The sequence below is a fragment of the Helianthus annuus genome, chromosome 1 (assembly GCF_002127325.2).
Source record: "Helianthus annuus cultivar XRQ/B chromosome 1, HanXRQr2.0-SUNRISE, whole genome shotgun sequence".
Lineage (NCBI taxonomy): Eukaryota > Viridiplantae > Streptophyta > Magnoliopsida > Asterales > Asteraceae > Helianthus > Helianthus annuus.
This window is the reverse complement of record NC_035433.2, coordinates 90,326,448-90,340,349: the sequence shown is the minus strand read 5'-3', so window position 1 is coordinate 90,340,349 and position 13,902 is coordinate 90,326,448. Positions and strand designations below refer to the sequence as shown.

Genomic DNA, 13,902 nt, shown 5'->3' with positions numbered 1-13,902 from the left:
TCGAGCCTCTCAGCGACAAGTTAAGCAGAATATTTACTTCTAATTATATTTTAATTACTGTTTCTAAGGCTATCGGCCGATTTACCCAAAGATCACCCGAACCCGCAAGGATGCAAATAATCAACACAGATCTATTATGTGAAAGACATCCACTAAAATCTATGTGAAACAGTAAACAATCCACAATCAAAAGTAAATACGCACACGCACCAAATCAGAATATCTAGAACACGTTACTTTCAAAGTCAATCCATAATCAGTTCAATAAAAACCGCTAAAAGATCCAAACATAAATTAAACCTTCATCAAATCTAGGTAGTATCAATAGTTTAGCCAAGAAACATGGTGTTCAAATCAAACAAAACAAGTTCAAAACAAGAATTCATCGTAAAGTATTGAAAACGCGAAAATAAGGAACACCGGGAGATAAAACCCGAAAGATCTTCACTCTCACGATCCAAGCTTCAACCGGATGATTCCCGTTCGCTAAAATACTCCGAAAAGCTCAAAATCTGCTCCGAAATTCGTCCCTAGGGTTTCTTGGTTCGTCACTAGGGTTTTTTTAGAAGTTTATGAAGTATATATATGTTTGGAATGAAGATCCAACAACAAAAATCAACTTTTTCCGGAAATTACCCCTAGGTGTCACGCGACGGGGTCTTCAGCATATCCTCCATGCTACACCTAGCCCCAAAACTCAGCAAATCCTTCCCAAGGGTCTAGGTGTTGCATGTAGCTCCTTGCTTGAGGGGGAGGTGTAGCACCTAGGCCCCATTTTCACAGAAAGTTACGAATTTTCACAAGCTTCAACATCCCCAAAAATCCAGAAATTATTCTAACTCTTTTTTACTTGTTCCAAGACTTAACGTTTCAGCAACATAGCTCGTTTCCACTCAATTTTCATCAACTTTTAGCATCAAGACCTGGAAAACACGAATATGATCAATAGCACGTAGTTCTAAATAAAACTAAACTATAAATAACGATAATTTATACAAACTATACACGAATAAAGAATGTATTTTACAATACATCAAATATCCCCACACTTACTCTTTTTTCGTCCTCGAAAAAGAATTGTGCAACGGAATCAGAGACGAATAATCACTTGGGTCAAAAATTATTTATATCTTATTAAAACCAAGACTTGCGTTAGCCGCGATTGCGAATATACTTATCCCTTTAAACCCGAATCTAATCCTAAACCCTTATCATGTAAATTTTATTTAAGTGCGGTCAGTCTACCTAGGATCTCACACTAGAATTTACGGTCCACCTACTCCCACCTCAAGCTTATAGGACTAAGGGAACGATCATTTGACCAATTCCCAACCGTTTTATATCAAAACCAAGAGAGTTTACAATCAAAATTTTTTCTTTTTCCATTTTTTTTTCGCTTTTCTTTCTTTCTTTTTTTTTCATTCGTGAGTCTAGACGATGCTTTCCCTAACCAAGAGGCAATCCGGCTGTAGAGTCGCTATCCCCAACCACAGATTACTTAAGTTTCAGTACTTTTTTTTTCTTTTTCTTTGCACAATCGATTTCACACACCCTAGCGGTAATTCGGCTGTAGAGTCGCTATCCCCAACCCAAACTACATAGGAATGCATTACTTTCATTTAGTTTCTAGCTCACTTTTTATTCTATTTTTTTTTTATTTTTCGCATGATCACAAACTCTAATAGTTTTAACTTATAACGATGCCCCTTATACTATTATCGGCAGTTTTAATTTCCCATATCTCCCAGGCGAAAACCCACTAGCAGACCGACAATTTAGGTATATTAGATCAAAGGGACTTAAAACCAAACCCGGGCCTATCCACACATCCCTAACTAGACGCAAGCTCGATTTATTATAATCTCATATTATTATTATTTAACCCAAGCAAAAATTCACCTTTTCTATCATTTTCCGTTTTATTTTGCAAACTTCTTTATATCGAAAAACATTTTCTGATTTTTCAATTTTTTTTTTTTGGATTTTTTCAAATCTTTTAATTTTTTTTTAGATAAGACTCGATTATTTACATGTATCCCATCCCCACACTTGAAGATTGCATTGTCCCTAATGCAAGAATGGAAATACGACTCACTAACTACCTAAAAACTAAAAACAAAAACTAAAGACGAACTAACTAAATAAATAACGAAAGAATACAAGGGAAACGACTTAGCTGATTAATAACAACGCGTATGCTCCAAATCTCTCGTCCCATCTTGCTCGATCGTATAGCATTTCGGTCGCGGTCGGCTTTGACTCTAACACTGGTACGCTTGATAAATGCCTTATATTCGAACAGCAGCTCCAAATTCACCCGAATGGAGATTGCGTACGGGTGGTACATATTCAAACCTGCATAACCAAAAACAAGCACAAACCAAAGCAATACCGATTCTAAAAAAAACGACTCAAGAACCACTAATTTAGACTCATGATACAAAATAAATGACTCAATATACAAACTCTACAAACTACCGAAAATCCACCGAATAAATAAATTTACAAAACTCTATAAAATCTCCCCACACTTATTTTTAATCAGGAGGTTTTTCTTTGACTTGAACCTTGTCTAACCCGTTCAATTCCACCCGGTCTTTATATATATTTAAAAATTTAATGTTGGAATCGAAAAACAAAGTAAAGCTTTTTAAAAATTTGAAAAACATTTTAAAACATTCAATCAGGTCAGACCAACCAATATTTAAACTTACCTGGAATGGATCGGATGCGTGGCATGTAACGATAAGAGCGGTCGTACTTGCACTTTAATTGCTGCATTTTCTGTTTCACCCATCTTCCGACCCATAACCATCTCCGGTTTCCAGGTTCTTTCTTTCTTGCCATCTCCCGTGGTGTTGATTTTTTAGTTGTACTTATAAATACTTCCACGGGCCAGCTGTGATGTTCTTCCTCTTCCACCACTTTGTCTACTTCCTTGGGAAGATCCCCACACTTAGTTTCTTCGTCTGGTGTGGGTTCACTTATTTTCTCGGGTTTACCTTCTAGTAGGGCTTCTAAATTTGCTAAATCACCTAATGGATCAAATTCCCCTACTTGTTCAGATTCTGATAAACCTTCTAACTCCCCTAAAAACTCATCTTCCCAACTTAACATTTTTTTCTCTACCTCAACTTCTACCTCATTATCAAACAGACTACCTAAGGAATCTCCTAAATCTAATTCCTCATCAACATCTACCCCCTTAACCAATGATTCCTGGTAGACTTGCCACTCGTCTACTTCTTCCACACTCTCTCTCAATATCCCGCAATTAGCCATTTGCATCATAATCTCCTCTTCTTCACAGCCAAAATCAATGATGCCCTTATTCTCAGTTTCTTCTACTTCTTCTAATTTCCTAGACACTTCTTCTATTGAGCATCGAATGTCTGATTTGAAGCAGGACTTCATGTTCTTGAATCATTTTCTGAGTAGTCTCATCCGTCGCTACCAGTTGAACTAACAATCCCGTTATCCTATCCAGCTGGTCCTGCTCATAGACTTCAGAATTTTGCTGTTGGGGCTGGTGATACGGTTCCTCATACTGGTACGAGGAATACCCCTGTGAAAAATATGACTGCGGCTGCACATAGGGGTTAGCATAACAACATATGGAGTACCTCGGGAAATATGGACAAAATATAGAGATGTGAGGTATACCACAATTTTGACACATAACTGACACTAAGACTCAAGAAAAAGAAAAGACACGGACAACTAGACACCTACGACTCAATATACAAAATATACAAGTAGCACAGATATGTCAGATAAGATCAGTCAAAGAAATTAACGCAATCACCAAGAGTCCCCGGCAACGGCGCCAAAAACTTGATGTGGAAAAAGTAGTTCAACTAAATATACTAAAATTACCCTAAATTAAGACTCAGGTAATAAAAATCTAGACTCTTTAACCTGACTAAACTACTCACCGGCAAGTGTACCGGTCGACTCTAGCACAGAAAAGTAAGTCCGGATGTCGAACCCACAAGGACTCTAATGAATTACGTTAAGGACTCTATTTAGACTAGACACTGACACGACTTAATAATTGTTGTGTTTTAAGGGGGGTTTTTACTAAAATCCTAAAATTGCACTTAAAATGAAATTAAACTAAAGTACGAACGAAGACTAGGGTTTTACTTCAGATGAGATTAAGGACTACCTAGACTTGAATCCAGTTAACTATGAATGGACTTCTAACGGTTTTATTGTTGTATGGAGCCGGGATCGTAAAATACTAAACCTTAAGGTATTTCAATGCTAAGACTTCCCGACCCTTCTCAGGAAGAAACCTAGGAAACCCTACAAGGCTGTTATGATTACCGACTGTTAGATTTCCTCTCAGTCCTCTAACGGCTCTAAAAGTGCCCTAATACGACTATCTACCTCTCAGCGCGATAATCTAAGGCAATTCTAGGTTCTGACTTGGTTTACTAGGCACAAATGCAATTAGGGAACTAACGTTGACTTCTCTCAAAATCTAATTTAGCTATATACTGCACTGCGACCTAATAACTAACTCGAGCCTCTCAGCGACAAGTTAAGCAGAATATTTACTTCTAATTATATTTTAATTACTGTTTCTAAGGCTATCGGCCGATTTACCCAAAGATCACCCGAACCCGCAAGGATGCAAATAATCAACACAGATCTATTATGTGAAAGACATCCACTAAAATCTATGTGAAACAGTAAACAATCCACAATCAAAAGTAAATACGCACACGCACCAAATCAGAATATCTAGAACACGTTACTTTCAAAGTCAATCCATAATCAGTTCAATAAAAACCGCTAAAAGATCCAAACATAAATTAAACCTTCATCAAATCTAGGTAGTATCAATAGTTTAGCCAAGAAACATGGTGTTCAAATCAAACAAAACAAGTTCAAAACAAGAATTCATCGTAAAGTATTGAAAACGCGAAAATAAGGAACACCGGGAGATAAAACCCGAAAGATCTTCACTCTCACGATCCAAGCTTCAACCGGATGATTCCCGTTCGCTAAAATACTCCGAAAAGCTCAAAATCTGCTCCGAAATTCGTCCCTAGGGTTTCTTGGTTCGTCACTAGGGTTTTTTTAGAAGTTTATGAAGTATATATATGTTTGGAATGAAGATCCAACAACAAAAATCAACTTTTTCCGGAAATTACCCATAGGTGTCACGCGACGGGGTCTTCAGCATATCCTCCATGCTACACCTAGCCCCAAAACTCAGCAAATCCTTCCCAAGGGTCTAGGTGTTGCATGTAGCTCCTTGCTTGAGGGGGAGGTGTAGCACCTAGGCCCCATTTTCACAGAAAGTTACGAATTTTCACAAGCTTCAACATCCCCAAAAATCCAGAAATTATTCTAACTCTTTTTTACTTGTTCCAAGACTTAACGTTTCAGCAACATAGCTCGTTTCCACTCAATTTTCATCAACTTTTAGCATCAAGACCTGGAAAACGCGAATATGATCAATAGCACGTAGTTCTAAATAAAACTAAACTATAAATAACGATAATTTATACAAACTATACACGAATAAAGGATGTATTTTACAATACATCAATGTTTCCCGTTCTATTGACTCGCCACCCCTTCTTCTCCGGCAAGTCGTAACCGCCTGCCCTTCGTCTCTTGCGATTCCTAACCGCCGCCTCTTCATTCGACTCCGGCGATTCGTATTGGTTTTGTTTTGTTTTGTCAAACGTTGCCGTTCTGACCGATTTCTATTCGGTAACTCAGCGACAACCACACCGTGTAATACGACATTTACTCCTGTGATCACAAATCTGGTTCAAATGAATTAAAATGTTCGTATGTCATTCAAAGTTAAACATGTTGTAGGGATTAATCAGATGGTTTAGATAATTTGTCAAAAAAATCAAATATACAAAAGTATGAATCAATCTGATACAAAGGAATGAAGAAGAAGGCAAAATACAAAGGAATGATCTGAATATTGTGATGACGGTCACCGACGGCTTAAATGCGCATAGAATTTCTTTTAGTTATATACGTTTTCGACCGCTGATTTTATAATTTTTTTAGGTATATACGTTTTCGACCCCCGGTCGAAAATCTCAAGCTTCGCCACTAGATGAAGATGTTCAACGTTTAAATAATTAATACATTTCAAGATATATCGTAAATATGTTGATAGTCTTATTTTATAGAGAAAAATGCCCGGATAGTCCCTGTGGTTTCGCCTTTTTTCACCTATAGTCCCCAACTTTCTAAAACTACCTGAATAGTCCCCAAGTTTTCATTTTTTGTTCCCGGATAGTCCCTGGGTCTAACTTCAGTTACTTTTCTCTGTTAAAATGATGTGAAATGACAAAAATACCCTTTCCTTAAAAGACCAAACCATAGGGACTATCTGGGTATCTTCTTCATTTTTATTTATAAAACCCCACCACCACACTTCATCTTCAACCTCCACCCACCATCACCCTCCTCCACCCTCCACCATCACCGCCACAGTCACTCTTCGTCGAACAAAACCCCCAAATCAAATACAAAACCCCCAAACCCTCCACCATCAAATACAAAACCCCCCAAACCCTCCACCATCACCGCCAAACCAAATCCTTTAACCCCAAATCAATACAAAACCCCCAAATCCCAAATCTTCGTCGAACAATAGCAGCGCTGTGACGGCTCCGATGCGTGGAATTCTCTTGTGGTTTTGCTCAGGTGATGTGATGGCAGCAGCAACAGCAACGTGCCAGCCACAGAATCATCTCTGCCGGCTACGGTGGTAGGGTTGGGAGCTCCAAAGTATGAACGCTGTGTGTGAGAGTGTGGCGGTGTTGGAGCGGAGGAGGCGGAGGAGGTGGCGGAGTTTCGTACAGCGGCGACGATGGTTGCGGTGGCGATTGTTATTTTAGAACCGGTTTTAACGATTGCCGGTGTACAGCCCATAGTTGATTGATCTGTGAACTGGGTTTACGATTTCTTCGTTTTTAATCGTTGATTGTGTAGAACCGGTTTTAACGATTGCCGGTGTACAACCCATAGTTAATTGATCTGTGAACCCGGTTTACGATTTCTTCTTCTTCGATCTTTGATTTTGTACAGCCCATAGTTGATTGATCCGTGAACCGGGTTGTTTAGGAGAATTGTTATTGTAGAACCGGTTTTAACGATCCGGTGTGGTGTGCACGGTGGAATTGGGAGGACTGTTAACGGAATGTTGACGCGAATGAGTATGTATGGTGACTGTGATATGACGTCGTGAGGAATAACCCAGCTAATTGTCCAGGTAATTGTGGCGGTGATGGTGGAGGGTGGAGGAGGGTGATGGTGGGTGGAGGTTGAAAATGAAGTGTGGTGGTGGGGTTTTATAAATAAAAATGAAGAAGATGCCCGGATAGTCCCTATGGTTTGGTCTTTTAAGGAAAGAGTATTTTTGTCATTTCATATCATTTTAACAGAGAAAAGTAACTGAAGTTAGACCCAGGGACTATCCGGGAACAAAAAATGAAAACTTGGGGACTATTCAGGTAGTTTTAGAAAGTTGGGGACTATAGGTGAAAAAAGGCGAAACCACAGGGACTATCCGGGCATTTTTCTCTATTTTATATTAATTAATTAGTATATAACTAGTTTAAGAACCCGCGAGCTTCGCGGGTTGGTAAAAGAAAATTTCTTCATTGTACACGTTAAAACAACGACAACTTGAAATACATGAATATGCAACGATCACAATTTGTTGAAAATCTCCTTATAAACCACATTAGCTGTTTTATCTGCATGTTTGCCGTTGTTGTCAGGTATTAGTAGTTTGACTCCATCTCGTGTTTTTGCCCTTTATTAAGCAACATACAACATGAGAGAAGACGGGTTGTTTCAAGTACCCCTGTGTTACACGATTGGTCTCAAAGTAAATTACATTATTTAACAATGTCAACACATATCAATATCTTTGGATAGGGATAAGCGTGATACCCATTCTGTACCGAACCGGTACCAAAAGTATCAGTACCAAAAAATGGGGAAAATTGGTATCGGTACCGAATATACCGGTTCAGTACCGGTACCAAATGCTCATTCCTACTTTTTGACATATCACTACTTATTATTTTTTTTGTTTCGTCTCGATTTGCTATCGCAAGTGCTAGTACAATAACAAACAGAACTAATACGGAACAAATTCCAGTCAAGGAATCTCTTAGTGCTTTATAATTAACATATAACATTTCTTATCATATCATGTCAGTTTAAAAAATATATATACAATGCAAAATATAAATAGTCAAATAAAAGACATGTGTTGAAGCAATGGCCGAAATGAGTTTTGTAAACTTACCTCAATTATTTTTTGTTTCTCGTTGAATATTTATGTTATAACATCCATTATTGTATCAAAATTATCACCAAAATGGTCATAAACATCATATGCCATCCAATAAAAAGTATTATATAAATATCAGTTAAAAAAAGCTGATGAGGGTAAGTAAAGAATGTGAGTCAATCAAGCCTTGAGCCCACTATACTTAGCAGGGTTGTTTGTCATCAACTTCATTGTTCTAACCCCTAAGGGTCTGTTTGGTATGGGGTAATGGAATAGATGAGAGAATGGAATGGACGAGGTAATGGAATGGACAACGGAATGAAATGAATCATTCCATTCCATTGTGATGTTTGGTTACTCATAGGTGAATAGAATGAATCATTACTTTGTACAATTTGATAAACAAACAAAGATGAAATAACGAAACACAATTGTATTAAAAACGACAAAAATATAATTGCCTCAATAATAATAATAATAATAATAATAATATATTAATGATAAAAAAATAATAATAGATTTTTGATAATATTAATATTAGTATGAATATTAATAAATATAAATATAAATATAAATACAAATAAAAGTATTATAAGAAGAAGAACATATTTCTTTCCATTCCTTGAAGGAATGGAAAAAAAACACATACATACAAAGGAATGAAAATTATTATATTTGGAAGGAGTTACATTCCTTTGGAATGCTTCATTCCATTACTACATTATAACCAAACATGTTTCTTTTCATTCCATCAGAATGATCTATTCCATTCCACCTTCCATTCCTTCATACCAAACGCTACCTAAGTCTCTCAAAATCTGCATATGGTTGATTGACATAAATTTCAGAATAATAAGTATAATCAAATGATATAAGAAATCGGAAATTTGGGATATCGACATTCGACTCTTTATCCTTATCAGGTAAATGGTAAAAAGTCAGAGTTTAATTGAAAACGAAACGGGTCATAACATACTAAGGTGTAGTTTTATAGAATACAAACTTAATCATTTAATCAAAACTGTCTATCTATTAAAGATCCTTGACGGACAACGTTTTGAGTCAGCCCAACTCAATTTGTATCAAAGATTACCTTTTGGACCCAAATATGTGTTGACCCGTTACCCATCCCGCCTAACAACGTCACCTATATGTCAAATCTAAAAATTGGTATAATAACTAATAATTCAACAGAAATAAAATAAAACTATTAAATTAACTCAAATTCATGTAAATTTTAGTTGTAATCTACTTATTTTTATTTTTTTATAGGTAAACTTCCATTTTGCTACTTTTGGTTTGGTCGTTTTAATAATTTTGCCCCAATCATTTAAAAATAGCCATTTTCCTCCAATATTTTACTATGTTTTTTTACATGTTGAGCAGGTGACTCACTGCTACACCAGTAACAAAATACAACTTGTTTTCTAAATTCATTCTTAAATGAAATTTATTCAGTCTGTAATTAAAAGTAGAGAAAAGTTAAAAATCAAAATATCAAAATTGAGAAATTAAATAAAAGCATAATTAGTCCAACTCATTGTTGAATGCATTGTAAACTTGATCCAAAATACGTGTCTTATGGGTCACAACCTCATTTCCCCATTAGTAGTTATTGGTGTCTAAACTCAAGGCCCGCCCCTTGACAGTACTACCACCAACTCAACCGTTGGAGTTGGTGGTGGTAATGTCAACTGGCGGGTAGGGATGAGCAAATGATACCGGGTACCGGTTCGGAGCCGATATCAATACTGAATTTCATGAATTGGTACCGACTCGGTACCAACATTTAGCATTTGGTATCGAACCACACTGGATATATTCAGTATATTTTTTGGGATTTTCGGTACCGGTTGGTACCGAGCTCATCCTTACTCTAACCCTCCTAACAGTCTAATTGCTGGAATCTTGGTATCGGGTGTTAAGAAAGATAAAAGCTATGACGAAATTGTAGGTAGAGTTATAAACAAACCACGACTAAAGTTGTTGTTGCCTCATTGAGTTGTGCAAGTGATAATACAATTCTGCGTCTACTTGGGAAGGCAATTCCGGAATGCTCTGCATGAGTTTCTGGCTTTTTTTCCTGCTCAGCTTCTGAATCTACAAGAGACTATAAAAGCCAAAATTTAACACATGCAAGCTTGTCAAGGGTACCTTCGTTAACTTAGTACTTAAACTTTCCTCACCAATGTCTCCCACCATATGTTCTGAAATCTTTGTGGTTGTATCCGAGAGTCCTGTCGGAGACGTAAATATTAACAACATTAGTTCGTTGAACTGTATAAATAATATGATAACATAAATATTAAAAAAACAACGGAAAAACTTATCAAGAAAAGCAGTCATACATCTAATTTTCCTTTATTTCAATGTACTATATCTTTAGACCCTATAACTGGTATTTCGAATTTAAAACAAAAAGATCCGGTTTTAAATTTGTTTTTATTTATTTTATAGCGTTGAATAGACTTTTTTGAAAATTTGTGGTTAAGTTTCTCACAGTTTGTGGTTATTAAATATGGTCATTTTTTAACCAACCTGTTTAGAACCGAACAACCAGACCCATTTTGACCCGAACCTTTTTACCCAAACCAAATTGAAACAATTATTAGTTAGCCTATTATGATACGAACCCATTTTGACCCGTTACTCAACCCAACCCGCCAAAATCAAAAGAATTATAATAGAGAAAAATAAAAAAAAAGCTTCCATAAGGATATCTAAGAATGTGGTCAAGATGACATTTCAATTTTAACGTTGTTCATATGCTTGCACACAAACATATATACCATATATATTATCTAAAATAGCAAAGAGCATGACATATGAAAGTAAAAGGAGTACAGGAGTGAACCTCATTTAGATATTTAGTACCAGGTTCAACCAATTCATCAACTCTGCCATAATCGTCTAGATCAACTGGTGTATTTTGCTCACGAACATATTCATTTTCTTGAGCCTTATCCTTCCATCCATCTACTTTGCAATTAGTCCATTGTTCTTCAAACTCTATTGTTATAGGTTCAAATAAAAACCAAAATAAATTTATCAGTTTATTAAAATTGAGCAATTCAAGCTTTCTCTAATTAACATTTAGATCAACTTTCACTCCTTTACTATTTTTATTTTCAAAGTGGAAAAAGATAATATATTCTTAAAGTATGAACAAAGCGATTGCTTAACTAAATCTAAAACAGCAAAAGTCATTTCCCAATCTGTTTTGACCCAGTACGCAGCCCGCCTAATTTGCAACTTGTAGGATTATATTAACCAGAACGACAAAAAAAAGTTCCTAATGCATAAATTAATCAAGAGTAGCCCTTGGTATAAAAGAAAATAGTAAAAAAAAGGAGTTAACTTTTAATATTACTGGTTATTTGAATTTGAGATGTGTATGGCAACTTTTTCTGGGCAAAATTCTTTTCTCAAAGCGTCATCCAACTTCAAGAATACTGATGAGAGTAACCCTGCAAACGAAGAAATTTAAACTCACAATGACGCCACACCCCTCGTAATCATACACAGCTTTGCTAGGTAAAGACGGCTATAAAACAAATCACACCACAAAATGAATCACTGTCAACCTACACAAACTAATATTCAATCGTAAAAGAGTAAGAACGGAAACCAACCATCGAATACATACCTGGATCGCATTACATGTGAAACCTCAATGGTTTTCTCTGTCACTTAGGAGACGCTGCTACAACTTGTCCGCTGAAGCCAAGATTCTGCCAACTATATCGATTGTCAGGTATAGTGTTTCAAATGAAAACTCGAGTTTGTTGTGAACTTCAATCAAATTCTGCATTCTTGTACCATTCAAGAAACAATAAAACACCTATCGGATCGCAACATTACCAAAATCAATTAAAAAAACTACCAAAACAATCACTTTACTGAAACAATCAATCACTTCACTCAGAAACCCTAAAAAGTTATTACATTTAGCTAATGTAATATTAGACAATCAATCATGTGGCAAATTACAAAAAAAAAAAAATGGGAGTAGGATTGAAAGGCCTACCTATTCGAAGAAAAAAACACATATTCATACAAATTCAATAAAAAGAAACAAAACAAAAAAAAACCTTTCTCTTCAGAACTTTTCGACCAACCAACGGTGGTTCGTCGGAATCATAATATCCCTGCCAATCTAAACCCTGTAGAAATCCTAGTTGCCGTCGAGGCGGCGACGCCGCCGCAAAAGCACCGTGAGAGAGAGAGAGAGAGAGGAACTGTCCGTCTTCGTCTGGTGTGTTAAATGGAATAGGCTCTCTATAATGATGGTGGACTTAAAAAGCCATCATTCTTGCTTGCGATGCAACCGGAAGAGTTCTAGGGTTTGTTTCCAGCCTCTAGGGATTAGGAAACACGAATAGAAAAGCAATACAAAAATTAGTGTTAGATTTGGGTGAGAATTCAAGAAGAAGATGAGAAGTATGAGACATGATGATACAGATCATAAATTAGGGTTAGAAAAGAGCGTGTGAGAGAAGGAACGAATGTGATAAAAGGAGAATGGAGGAAAAGAGTTTGGCGCCTAGAATGAATTATCTTGATTAAGAGGGTGTCCACATCAATAAAATGATTGGCTAAAAATATGCCATGTGACTAAGATGTATTCTTTTAGTATAGTAGATAGATATACACATTTAAAGGTATTATGTGGAAAGATGTAACGGGTTTAAAGAGATTTTGAATGAGGAATGAAAGTTACTTTTTTTAATATTGGTGTTTCTAGCAAATTCAACGATTAAATATGCATGTTTTCCTATTTGTAGCATTTCTTCACTTCATTTTAGAAACCATGATGTTCTTAGTTACACGCATACAATCCTAATATATTTTCCAATTTATAAGATTTCTTTATATCAGTTTTGGGATAATGAGGTCCTTGGCTACACATATTTCTGCAAACCCTTCACTATTCATGTTATCATTCCTTTTAATGTTTTTTTCTTCTAAATAAAGATTAATTATTTAGTAATCTGCCAAAACTTCATATTTGGACATTCATTTTTTTGTATTTGCGAGGCTTTGTTTTAAGCATTTTGTTAGATATATGTCAAAAAATAATATCAAAGTTTAGAATGTCAATAGTATGTGTAATTTTAGAATGTTAACAATATTATGTGTATTATATTTTGCTTTGATTTAATAAGGTTAAAATGTTATTAAATTGGCTTTACAAACCTACATAATAATTAACACCCCGCTACGCGCGGGTAGCATTAATGTCACACCCCGAATTTCCACGTGTCACCGGTGGGCCCGGTGGGGGTATGGTGACGTAGTTGGCATCATTATAGACAAACAACACAATATAATAATGCACAGTGGAAGCAGAAATAGATTCATTTCAACTTTAAATAAAATGTAATATTAAATATCACGAGTAGTTGAAACGGATCCACAGGCGGATCAAATAAAATAAGATAATTGTTCAACAGTTTTATTGTCGTCCGAGCTTGCGAGACTATTGTGGACGCTCTAGGAGACAGCCAGCCTAGTACGTGTAGTACCTGCACTTAACCTTTTGGGAAAATACGTCAGTTTACACTGGTAAATACAAATTAACTGACTCATTTTGAAAATGATTGAAAATTGAT

At 36.1% G+C, this 13,902-nt stretch overlaps 1 long non-coding RNA gene across 8 annotated transcripts; it reads right to left on the bottom strand.

Moving 5' to 3' along the window:
• Positions 1–8,287: 8,287 nt before the first annotated feature.
• On the bottom strand, positions 8,288–12,843 carry LOC110871811. Of its 8 annotated transcripts, none has more exons than XR_002553954.2 (8): positions 12,382–12,843; positions 11,937–12,131; positions 11,661–11,757; positions 11,145–11,299; positions 10,477–10,527; positions 10,263–10,400; positions 9,093–9,108; positions 8,288–8,532 (listed from the first exon to the last, which is right to left on the bottom strand). It is a non-coding gene; the product is annotated as an uncharacterized LOC110871811 (long non-coding RNA). The 8 variants fall into 8 exon arrangements; XR_004859743.1 differs by having other exon boundaries at positions 11,661–11,834; positions 11,937–12,021; XR_004859739.1 differs by having other exon boundaries at positions 11,937–12,095; positions 12,382–12,842.
• Positions 12,844–13,902: the final 1,059 nt, after the last annotated feature.